The 12,537-nt window shown below is 41.7% G+C and overlaps 1 long non-coding RNA gene across 1 annotated transcript; it reads left to right on the top strand.

The window, feature by feature from the left end:
• Positions 1 to 4,225: 4,225 nt before the first annotated feature.
• On the top strand, positions 4,226 to 10,140 carry LOC137155611 (uncharacterized). The gene is made up of 3 exons (XR_010920573.1): positions 4,226 to 4,264; positions 9,289 to 9,527; positions 10,056 to 10,140. It is a non-coding gene; the product is annotated as an uncharacterized lncRNA (long non-coding RNA).
• The last annotated feature ends 2,397 nt before the right edge of the window (positions 10,141 to 12,537 follow it).

The following is a 12,537-nucleotide window of genomic DNA, read 5'->3' on the forward strand; positions in this document are numbered from 1 at the left end:
CCTTGCTAACAGTGCAGTCAAGAGAGGGTTAGAAGCTGAGAATCCCAAGCCAGAGATAGGTGCCTCCCTGCATCCTGGATTTAGGCACCTATCTCTGCTTGGAAGTTTAGCGCACACCCCTCTAGTTAGCATCTCCCATTAGCTAGCTTAGGCAGCTCGCTGCATAGTGGGCTGGCTTTTGTGAATCAGTCTAAGGTGCCCATCTCTCCCCATTCACTGCATAGGAGTTGAGGTGCTCAACTCAAGAGTTGTGAATCAATGAGTTTCTAGGTGCTTCTGTGTTAGCATCATGGAGCTCCCATTCTGACTGGGACCCTTAGGCATCACTGTTGATGATGAAAATGCTACTCAAGCATTGATAAGTTTTGAGACATTTTCTAACTTTTAGTAGGCTACTAGAGTTCTACTGAAGGCTAAATCCTGCTCCTTGTAACCAGGCAGATATTCTCATTTGAGTCAATGAGACTAGCCCTGTGTGATAAATTAGACAAGTGGGACTTGGCTGCCAGTGATATTTCTCTAATCTGGCGGAAGATCAGCGGCTCATGGGGGGTAACAAATGTGAGCTAGGAGAATTACATATAATAAAATCCATATTTTATGTTGTTGTATAAAACTTAATTGTGTGCACCAGAATACAGCAATTTTCATCCATTGCTTTGACACCACAAAGCGGAGGTGCGTGTCACACAACGTGGTCTGAAAAACAGCAGATGACGTTGCTTTGGTCACTGTGGAAACCACACATCCCATTATAAAAGCACATACTGGGTACTGTCGCAATCGAGACACTCTGGAATTTTTTTAAAATGTCCCCATTGTGATTTTGACAGCTAAGTTGCCAGGGTTACAAGTACAACCAGTGTAAAAGAAAAATGGGTGATAATTTTTCTCTTTTTGCTGAATTCATTAATATTGCTCTGAGTTTAAAATAGATCTTGTACTTAGGGCCCTGTGTAAATCACTATTTATTTATTGATTGAGTTTAAATTCCTTACTGTGTAAATAGCAAAGTCTTGAATCTCATGGAGTTTGCACTGAAAGAATTTCACTAGTAAACTTAGCCAATGTCAAGAATGAAATGAAGTTAACCAGCAAACTTAGTGAGTGTTCCCAGAATGAATTTCACCAGCAGTCACGCGTGGTTCTGAAAGCTGGGGAATAAAGACGTGACTGGAGGCTGATAATACTACTGTGCCTGCTTATAGCTCTAGGGTTTATATTTAAAGCCTCTGCTAAAGGTCCTCACAACCATTCAGACACTTAGGAAGACCAAGAAGCTTCCAAATTTGGGAACATAGAGCACAGGGCAACTGACAGCAGCTGTGTGGGGGCAGCAATTTGCACATGGTTCTGTTTGAACCAGTACTGAACCTACACCTCATTACTCAGCTACATTTGTCCCAGCAACAGCACAGGGACCTGAAAGCTAATCAGTAAGCACAGTTAGCACAAAGACGTGATGGCATGTTGGAATTACTAGTCTTTCCCTTTCTGTGTTGGATGCCATAGAGAGGTGCCTATGGGAGAAGAGAGGGAAAGAATTGCTAAGATCCAAACAAGAGGACAGTGAAGGAGCTAATGAGACCCTGACCACAATCATGTAAGAGAACTGTGAATGGAAACCTTCATCTGGAATAAAGGAAGAAAGATAGAACAAACCATTCTCTTATGAGGTGGAAAAGGAGATGGGTGTATCACACCCCTTTTTCTTAGAAAAAGAGTGCAGGATCACATGACTTGCCTCCCATCAGCCATCAGCTAATGGGGGAGTCCATCTAGAGGGCCAGGAGGTGGACTTTGGCCAGAGGTTTCTGTGAACTGTGCAAGTGGGGGAATGTGGGCTAAAGGCTCCTTGTCCCTTTCCCTGCACTGAACGCACACAAGTACCAGGTGGGCCCTGTCACATCCCTAAAAAACATGCTCCTCTGCTTTCTGCACTTAAACCCACTTCAATCCAAATTTGCTTTGATCCTACTTGGCTGGTGTGCAGTCATGAGTTTTGGACATTATTTGAGTAGAACAGCCTGCAGTCAACGCACCTGTCCTGAAACCCAGAGGTGCTGCATGGAAAAAAGATTTGCATACTTAAAAATTAATGATCAGTTTGAGTCCAACATTGTAACATTGGGAATTTTTCAGGCAATTAGGAGCAAAGGACAAGATTCTATTTCCCTTATTCAGGGTGAGTGATACCTTACTCTGTGAGCAGCCCTGCTGAAATCAGAGAGACTGCTTATAAAGTAAGGAGAGACTTCCCACGAGCTCTTAGATCATATGACTGGTTTAATCACAAAGGTGCAATTTTCATGATATTTCAATGAGCAGTTTTATTCCAGAAGGACCCATCTCCTTTTTGAGACTCCCTTTATGGAGTGGGGACCTGAGGCACAGAAAGACTAGGTGATTTATCCAAGGTCACTCAGAAGACCATGAGAGAGTAGGGAATTGAACCTGAGTCTCCTTTCACCAAGCTGATTGTCCCAATCACTGGGTCATCTTTTGTCCCTACATGTGATGTTAGGACACATAATCTGGCCCAAAATGAACAGGGAGGTATTCATGCCATCCAACAACTCCAGCAGGCCAGTACCCTGTGCTGATTTTATGTAATGGGAAAAAATCTTTTTTTTTTTTTTTTTTTTTTTTTTTTGAAGATAAGATTTTTCTGCATCTATTTTGGATTGAGACAGTGACACATCAAAGTTGTTTTTCCTATTTTAAAAACTGTATTAAGAAATGGATTCTGTTTTGGTAATTAGCACACTGCAACATTCTAGGCAGAACCTCACAGTCTAGCAGGGACCATTTTTGCTGAAGTCTTGTAAATGGAAAAGAAACCCAGCAGCAGGAAATACGACATGCACTAATTGGGTCTTGCAACCAGTGCTGCTCTTGCCATTAGTGATTGTTTAAGAACCACTTGGTGAACATTAGTTAAACAACATTTCCTTATGTGCAGCATATTGCTTGTTTGAGAGCAGTTATCACTTGAGCATACATGGGATACATGCCGTGCCTCCTTATAACATGCACTAATTAGTTGGGAGAGCAGAAGAACAAAATAAACTCAAGGAGTTCCAACTGATAAATCAAGAAGCCACTGGAATTTTAATCACAACTTCTATGTCAAATACAAACCTATGGCCACTACATTGACTTTCCATTGAAGTGTCTTGTTATCATTCTGCACTCTAAACTTTGTGTATATATATGCCATTATATTGACAGCAGCTTATTCCTAAGTTCCTGTAATGTTTTGCTTTCTCTGTGCTTTAGCGTAACCAGATAGCAAGTGAGAAAAATTGGGACATGGGGTGGGGTGGTAATAGGTGCCTATATAAGACAAAGCCCCGTATATTGGGACTGTAACTATAAAATCGGGACATCTGGTCACCCTCCTGTGCTTTAAAATGTATAAATAGCCTAGTATTGAATGAGCTGTTAAGACTTTTCCCCTTTAATTCAATCTTGCTTGAATCAAAGTTTGTATTTACTAGAATAAAAGATGTGTTGTTAGAAATGGTTAGCTAATATGTTCTAACAAACACAATCTAAAAATCTAGCATAGACAAGGCAAATATTCTTTTATCATGTGTAATTCGTGAAGATGAAAGCATAAAAGGGAATTTTGGCTTCAACTTGACCAGCTTGCATGTTGTAAAAGTACATGTTATTTCATCTGTATTAGACTTCTAGAACATCTTACTTATCACGTTAGCTAGCACATTCTACAACACACCTTTTAGCCAAATCAAACAATTGATTCAAGAGAGTCACTGTACAGGGTAGCATGTCCCTTTAAGGACTAAGCAGTGTTAAGTCAGGGAACTATGTCTATCCAGGGTGTAGGATTTAATAACATTATTCCCTCAGGTCTTGAGCCAGTATCTGGAGCGTGCCTAGTTAATTGGCACCCCACTGCTCCCACCTAGCAGCTTGCTCGTAATGCATTGAACAGGAGAGATCAGACCATAAGACCTGAAGTTACATCAGGTAGGGTTTCCCTGCACCTAATAGAAGGAACTCTAATTGGTCATGGCTTCCTATTTAAACCCAAAGAGAAGCTTGGGAAATTGTTTGCTCCTCTTGGTAGTATGTGGCTACTATGTTAGACTGTTTCCCTGCCTTGTTCTGATCCTTGCTCCTAGGGTCTGATTCCAGCTCTGACCCTTGGCTTGACTTCCAACTCTCACTCCTGCTCCCACTGTCTACATCTTGGTCCCCACATTTAAAAGGAGGAAAGCCCAGCAGTTGAAGGAAGGTGAGCAAACGGATTATTCCTGGGGGGATGGGTAGTAAGAAGTCTTGTTGAGGGCCAGGAACTGCCTAAGGATTCTGGCTGGCTAGAGCCCTTTGTAGGAGGGTGAGCCTAGACTTGTTTGGTAAGTGGGCCAGAGCCCACATACCTGTTGTTGGGTGTTGAGACAGGCTATTTTTCCTGGGACCCTTCTGTAAAGAAGGCAACTGAATACTGAGCCTATCTGGGCTGAAGGTTCCTCTGTTTTTGTTGGACTCTATCTAAGGAACTCTTTTTTGCCTCAAAAGGGATTAATGCTTTAAAGTGGTTTGCCTGGAGATTGTTGTGGGAAACTGAGATAGAGGGCTGCAATGCTGCGTCTTGCTGATGTTACCATGAAGTGGTACTCTGAGGTAGTGAGTTTTCTTAGAGCAAGTCCATGCCACAAAATTAAATTGACTTACGTTGATGTACATCAACTGCAGTAACTACATGGGTTTGGCATGTTCAACTAGCTCCTTTTGTTGGCGATGTGCATCCTCACCAGGTATGCTTGCACTGATTTAACTGTCTGTGAGGCAATGGGGCCCCCAACCAGAACAGTCAAGGCAGTGTCTACACTAACAGTGCACCAATCTAACTACTTCAACTGAAGAGCTATGCTTCCCATGGAGGTGGTTGTTAGGTCCGTGTAGTAGATGACTCTTTGGCAGGAGCAATATTGTAGTGTAGATGTTGACAGAATTAAGTGACATAAGCTGCTTTATATCTGTAGGGTAGACCAGGCCTTATAGTTACTTTCTTATGGTGGCTGGTTCATTTTGCTTTGTCATAGCATTTTACTGATTCAATTTAAATTACACTTGTTTAACACTTTTGAATAGCGCAATTAAAAGCCTCTTTTCTATTCTTAAGAAAAGACTCCATTGATTTAAATGGGCCTTGAATGAGGTCCTAAGGACTGAAGGCACTCACTCTGAATTAGTGAAGCATTTAAATTAAGCATATGCTTAAAGATAAGCATGCGAATATTTCCAATGACAATGTGTCTAAATAGTTAAAATTCCCAGAGGACTGTATCCATTTAAAAGGGGGGTGGGTAATGCTATTAAAGACCATTTTAATCAATGAAGCTTTTGTGGGGTTTGCCTAGCACTCATTGTCATTCTGACAAAGCATGCACTGCATTGTTAATCATGGTGTTATTGTCTCTAGAGCAGTTCAAAGGATGTCTGTTTCATGACAAATTTTAAAATGTCTTTATTCTGCATTGGAATGAAAACAAAAACTTTGATTTCCCTCTTCTCCTGCCCTTCCTCTGTTGCCCCTCTTCCCTTCCCCCCGCCCCTCACCCACCAAAAAAAAAAAAAAAAAACCCAAACCAAAACCCCAGAAACTTGTTGAAATAGTTGTATTCTGTTTGAAAACCTGAGGCTTTTATTTAGGTCTGATCAGATGTGACCAGAGAGCCCCGGGCTTCAAAAATCTTCTTGATGGAAACCTAATTGAAATAAATAGATCTCTGTAAAATGTTTTGACTTTAACAAAATGCCATATTGTCTCAGTGTTCTGATCAGCTCTACTTATCGCAAATAAAAAAATCAGAAGCAGCTGTTGTGATACATGACTAAAATATTATGAATGTTCTGATTTGTCTGTACCAGAGAGATTGTTACACAGCTATAACTGGCTGTGTCTTATTCTATTTGTAAACAGTTTGCTCTAGCTTGTTCACATATTGATTCATTCTGAGTCATTCCTTTTCTATGTCAGAGCTGCCAACATCAATAATTACTCTAAAAATAAATACAAACAAAATTGAATTGACGCTTCTAAATTTAATCAGTAGTTATCATGGATAATCAGATGTCAAAGATATGTACTGACCCACCTGATTTCATAATGACTTTAGTTTAGTGCCTGTAATTCTCATGGCTGTGGATGTAGTCATAGCATGCCCGGCTTAGTCTGGATTGTTTTCAGAGATTTCTCATGATTACTCTTGATACTTGCTTTCCCACTAGTGCTGTGGCAACTTAGATCCAGTTGCAAAGTTAACTTTTTGATACAGGGCTAAAGTGTTGAACACTGGTGAAAACTGGGGTAGCAAAACTGTAGGAAATTCTGCCAGCTGTGCAGAATGGATGTTCCCAAATGGTGGTCCATGGACAGCTTGCAGATAGCAGAGTATTTGCTAGTGCTCTGTGTCAGAGCTCTCTGTGATGACTTGGGGGTTCTTTCTGCACCACTTCTGAATTGTGGATGACTTTTTATGAAATTGTATCCTGAAATGATTGTCATGGTAGCCTTATATGTGGATCAACTACAAGTTAGCAGAATTGAGTCCTATCTTTGGCCAGGCCAGAGACAATGTAGGGTGACCATCATTCAGTGATTGTCTAGTCCAAACCCCTTGGGACAAGGGTTGTTTTTTCTAGCAGGGAGAAGACACTTGTTTCTCTACTCTGTAAGGAGCAGAGTTTGGGAGCAGTGGAAAGATCAAAAGGCAGAACAAAAGAAGCACATAACTGCAGCAGGAGCATATAAAGGGACTCAGAAGTGAGATGTCTTGCACCAGATTAACATGAAGGAGGCTGCTGCAGGGACAGAGTAGGCAAAGTGGTGGAGAAGTTTACCTGCCTGAATATAGATGGTCCCACAAAGACCTCCGTGTGAGCTAGTGAGAGACTGATGTTTTGGGGATCACCCAGACCAGTAAAGGGTTCTGTCACTACCTGCCCTGTAACCTTTGTGCCTCTTTATGCTGCGCAGCTTTAATTCAGATCCCTGACACCAGCACCAGCATCCTCGCAAGCACCAGGTCTCATCCTGGCTTCCACCTGACTAGGTATTCCTCCCAAGGTGACAACACTAGCCCTTCCAGCCTCAAGTCTTCCCAAATCCATCCTCCCAGAGTTCTTAACTACCAGACACTGACCTTTCCCTGGTGGTGAATCACACTCGAAGGAGCGAATCCCAGCCCCCCAGACACCAGCTTACTTTGTCGCACACTACACAATTTGCACAAAAGAGACCTGCTTGGGGTAAAAATAAACAAACAAACAGAAGACTTATTTAATAGGAAAGCCACAGATTCAAAGATGAAACAGTAAGGGAAAGCAAACATATACAAGTTGCACAGAAAATTAAACTGAAAGTGTAACCTCAAGCTTTACATTCTAATTAGCTAAAATTCCTTTTCTAATACAAGCTACCAATTTCCTTTGAACAATTTCCCAGTGTACCCCATGCCTTAGGTGGATCCAGACAGGTTCCCCCTGAGAAGCTGCCTTTGGCTTATGGATGCCAAACGTCAGATGCAAACCTGCTTTTTGAAAGGCTTTTTTCCTTAGTCCAATAGTGACTCAAGTTTCCATACTCTGAATAAGCCCCTCTTGATTTTAGAGCCAGCATGTCTCAATGTCTTTTCATTAACTTTAATGGGCCATCATTGTTTCTTCCTAGCTGGACAAGAGGCCATTACTTGGAGTTGGTTTTGTGTACACGTATTTATTGAAAGGGCCCACCTTCCCTTTGCTGTGAGGTACAGTTGAAATTGTAGTACAGCTTATGAACATAGCTTTCTATAGACCTAGATTCATGAACAGTCTCTATACACCGCTCATAATGACCAAGTTCAGACCCTACAAGCTATCATAAGACCTTATTTGATACTTTCACAGTACAGTAATAGTGTGCATTCCATTGATTCAACTGCTCATTTAGGGGTTTAAACTCTTTTCTCCCATTGGGTGTCTGGACCCTGATTGTCCCAGGGACACTGAATTTTTGTTTTGTATGGTCTGTTCTCTCCTATGCTTTGTGTTAAGTAAATAGCAGTAGTGATAGAATTGGTGCAAACTGTCCACCAGTACGTCTTAAGCATTTGCGACTACCACGTTGCCCTTGAAAGAGTTAAACTGTAAACCAAAAGCATCACACCTTTTGGGTGGAATCCTGGGAGGGGATGTGTTTGAGTACTGGGGAGTCTGACAGGTGAGTGCTGTGCCCAGTGGAGCTAGGCAGCTGGCTAGTAGATTCCAACACGTGAAAGGAGAGTGACTGGTTTCTACCATAAGTGTGCCTAGGACAGTAGCTGGAATCTGTTCAGGCTCCAGCAGCTTTAAACACCTTGAGGATCCAAAGTACAGAGTCTTGGATCCCCTTCACAGTAGCTCTAGTGGGCACACAGGAATGGGTGCTCAGTAGGCAGTGACTCCCTCATGGTGCTGACTCTCTTGTTTCCAGCTGCTAAGTTATACTTAGAGAAGCTAAAGATATGTCATACTTACCTAATATTTTTCCATGCAAGCAATTGCTGCAGCAGCCACAGGGATGTATTGTGGCTGTAAATGGAGGGGAGGTGGCCCATGTGACCATAATGGGAGAGGTGGTGTCCATGAGACAATCTTCCCTACTAAGATGTGGTGCACTCCAGGAAAAGTTTGTAAAACCCTGGATCAAGAATAGTAACATTTGTCATAATGTCAAATAATCACTCTATGGCCCCATTCCAACACCCTGTGAAGTAAATTAAGACTCTCATTGACCTCAGGGAGTGTTGGAGCCAGCGTTTGCAGCATGTGCACATCTTGGTGAGTCTCCTTCCTTTATATGAAGGATGACAAAGGAAAGTGCAGATAATGGGCAACATTGGTTTCACAATACCAAACTCAGACTTGTACAAAACACAGGGACGCTTTAATTGGTGGTTATTCAGCACGAGGCAGTTAAGGGAGACACTCAAACTGATGTCTTTGACTTGAGTTTCCACTCTCCAGCCCTGTGAAAGGGATACTTAATGTATAAACCTTGACTCTCCAGAACACACCTAGCCAAGAAACCTGTACCAAATGGCATCCCAAAGGAGCTATATGCCCAACCTCTGCATCTTAATTAAGATGTATATGGGGAGGGTAAAGAGGGGAATCAAAAGGAAAATGGCCAAGTGTGAACAGGTAATGGAAAATACTGACCACCTTCCCTCATCGGTTGTGTAACAGGTGTTGAAGCAGAGTGGTGACTTTTTTTTTTTCCCCCTGATTTAGAGATAGTGACTTAGTTTTGTCTTCCCTGGCAACAGCCTGACTGGCAAATAAATTACTGGCATTTTATTGCCCCACACATCAAGAGAAGGTGGGTGGCAAGAAGGAAAAATGGAAAAAATAATCTTCAGCAATCCTACAGGGATTCCAGAAAAACATGGTCCTGTTTAATCTGCAATTTTACCACAATCCTTGCGTTTGACTTTGCAGCTACTTACCTTACCAACTACTTACCATCTCAGGTATCTTACATTTAACTATATGGTTCCATTTGTAATGCCTTTGAAATTTAGGCCAATCCAATTGCATTCAGTGACTAGTTATCAATAAATAATAAAACTCTGTGCGGTTTGGTTCTGTGCTTAATAGTACATAACGTTCATTCCCAACAAAGGGAGTGATCTAATTATCTAGCCATCTAGCCATAGATTCAGGGAAAATGTGAATAAAAAGAAATATCTGAGACTCAATTTCTGTTAAATACATGTGGTAAGAGTCTCAATTTTGAATACAGCTTGTAAGGTTATAATGTGTAGTTTGTATTTATCTTTTTTACAAATCTTTTCTACTGGACTGGCAGTCCAAAAGCAGGCTATTGATGTATGTCTGAAGCATGTCACTGTGGTTCAATTAGTAGCCCTCTAAAATTTAGCCTAGAAGTCTAAATCCAACACCAAGACACACCCAAATGCAGTGTGAACAGTGCAGTCCAATCTACATGGTACACTACTATTAAATATGCTGAACCTAGGTCCATTCTGTCTTTTCAGGGCTGGTCTTCCAGATTTTGACACTCCTTGAGGAGTATAAGACAATACCTGTGTCCTGGGTTGGCTTTCCAATAAAGTAGGTTCTATACTATTCAAAGCTGGGTATTAGTTAATACTGAGCACACCTAGTCTGTTCCATTTATCTGTGCACACACATGCATGCACACTCATAATCTGCTAAGGACCACTGTGTCAGCCAGAGTGACTCCAGGTGATGGCATCATACCAGGCATGAAGCAAAGTTCCCAAATCTGGCTCAATCCTATAGATCTCCTGGACTGGCCTCACAGGTGGGAATAGGTAAGGTCAGGGCGTGCATCCCTTTGCACATCTCTGAAAGCTTGGGAGCGTATTGTGCTGGGGTATCTTTGTCCATCCTAGTGACATGGCCAAAGAACATGTGTCCCTTTTGGATATGATCAACTGAAGGGAGGCCAGATCTCTGTAAGATTGACATTTTGCACAAAATCGTCCCACTATATACTGAGGATTTGGTGCTGACAGCACAAATGGAATGCCTCTAGCTGCTCCAAGTCTGCCTGTAGGAGGGTCCAGGTTTCTGACTTGTATAGCAATACTGGCAGGTCTGATGGAACCTGAACTTTTTCAGCACAGATGTTCTCACATAAGTGAGACATGGACTTCATACTGGAGGCAGCAAGACCTCATCGTTGAAGAACATCCATCTTGTGATGAGTGTGTGAATGCTCCTTGCAGCCTAGCTAGATGAACTAGCTCATCAGTGCTCTCCGTGGTACTTGATCCCTTCTGCACCTGGGATCCTGGTGGTCCAACCTCAAGGTTCAGGACCTTGTTTTTCTCCATGAGATTCAACCCTGTAGTACAGGTGGCATCTTGTAGATTATCTGCCTAATGAAAGAATTGCAGCACTGCTGGGAGAGGGTCAACTCCTATTTACTTAAATAGGGGTGGCACCTACCTATGTCAAATGTATTTTGGTCTCTAGAGTAAAAATAACTTGTTTGTTAGCCATTCATGATACATTAAGGCTGATAGTCACTAGGATTAACCAACACTTCATTCTATCCTTTAATATTACTAATGCTGTGGGAAACCTGTTTCTGCTGTATGCAACTTAAATACAGTCCAAATTTCTTTAAGTATATGGTTATTTGAATTGCTAAAAACAGGCATTGCAGAGTTGGCCATCACTGGAAGTTTTAGAAATCAGTGCAGAAAGCATTGAAGCATTTTTATTTCAAAAAGGAATATCTCCCATTCCATCATATGGCCTTCTCATCTTCACAAACTGCTTTCTTGCCTCTCTCCTTTCAGAAAACTGGATCCAGGGTCTATGCTGTGAATTGTAGGCAATATTAATTTTATGGCTTCCTTAGACCACCTTCCTCCTTCACAGCATTGGTCCTCCAGCACTGCAAACAGCTAAACCATATAACCTGCTCCTCATTTTAATAATTCTGCCTACCACATCTCAGAATTAACTAGTAAATGCTGATGGAGTCTAAATGGACATGAATGATTCTCAATACTACTTACAAACTGCCTTTCTATAAACATTTGGAATGCTTCTCAAATGCAGTGAACTTTGTCTTTGAGTTCTTATTCCTCCCTGCTGGACTCATGCTGCAACTTTGTCCTATATATAAGAGCAGGCACAGATCTCCTCTGGACTCTAGCTATGATGATAATAGGAACCATCACAATTATGGGAAGAAGCAAATCTGCCTGGAACCCAGAGCTGAGTAGCACCATATTCCATGCAGCACACTTCATTTCCATTAGCCCACAAGGCTGCTTTATAACATTGGAAATCTCTGCTAGCTGCCATCTTCTTTGTGGATGGCTTTGAACAGCTAGTTTATCATTCTCTTATATGGGAAACAATATCTGGTGGGATGATATAAATTATTTCCACGTGAGCAATATCAGCAGTTTTTGGAGATGTCATGGAATAGCAACTCCTATAAGTACAGCAGCACCCTTGTGCTTCAACAGCACTGTCAGTAGTGATGTGAGACTTGAATCAGGAGTCTTCTAGGGATAACCAGTAAGCCCTACTGGCACACAGCCATAGAAATCTTTGATTCAAATGAAGTCCATGTTTGTTGGCATTGTCTGACACTGTGAGCCTGATTTGTACAATTCCTTTGGAAATGACTTTCCACAGGGAAAGTGCTACAAGAGCTTTTTTTGTGTGAAGTTTGTCTTGTGGAATTAACTCAACTTTCCCAACTAGACAACTAGTACAAGCCTCAGATAGGCAAAGCAGTCTGTTGGCTATGGGATTTTGGGTTGAATTTCTCCTGCCCATAATATAATAATGAACATTTGTATTACAAAGAGGTCATTTTATTTAAGAATATTGCTGAATCAGGATCTTATGTGCTTAACACTGAGCATGCAGTTGGTGACACTAAACTCAAGGAGATTAGCATGTTCAAGTTAGACATATGCTTAAGTACTTTGCTGATCGGGGCTTTGAGCTCTGTGGAGTTGAGAT

This window comes from Emydura macquarii, unplaced genomic scaffold (genome assembly GCF_026122565.2).
Source record: "Emydura macquarii macquarii isolate MOO-44397 ecotype Brisbane River unplaced genomic scaffold, CSIRO-AGI_Emac_v2 contig_1363, whole genome shotgun sequence".
Lineage (NCBI taxonomy): Eukaryota > Metazoa > Chordata > Testudines > Chelidae > Emydura > Emydura macquarii.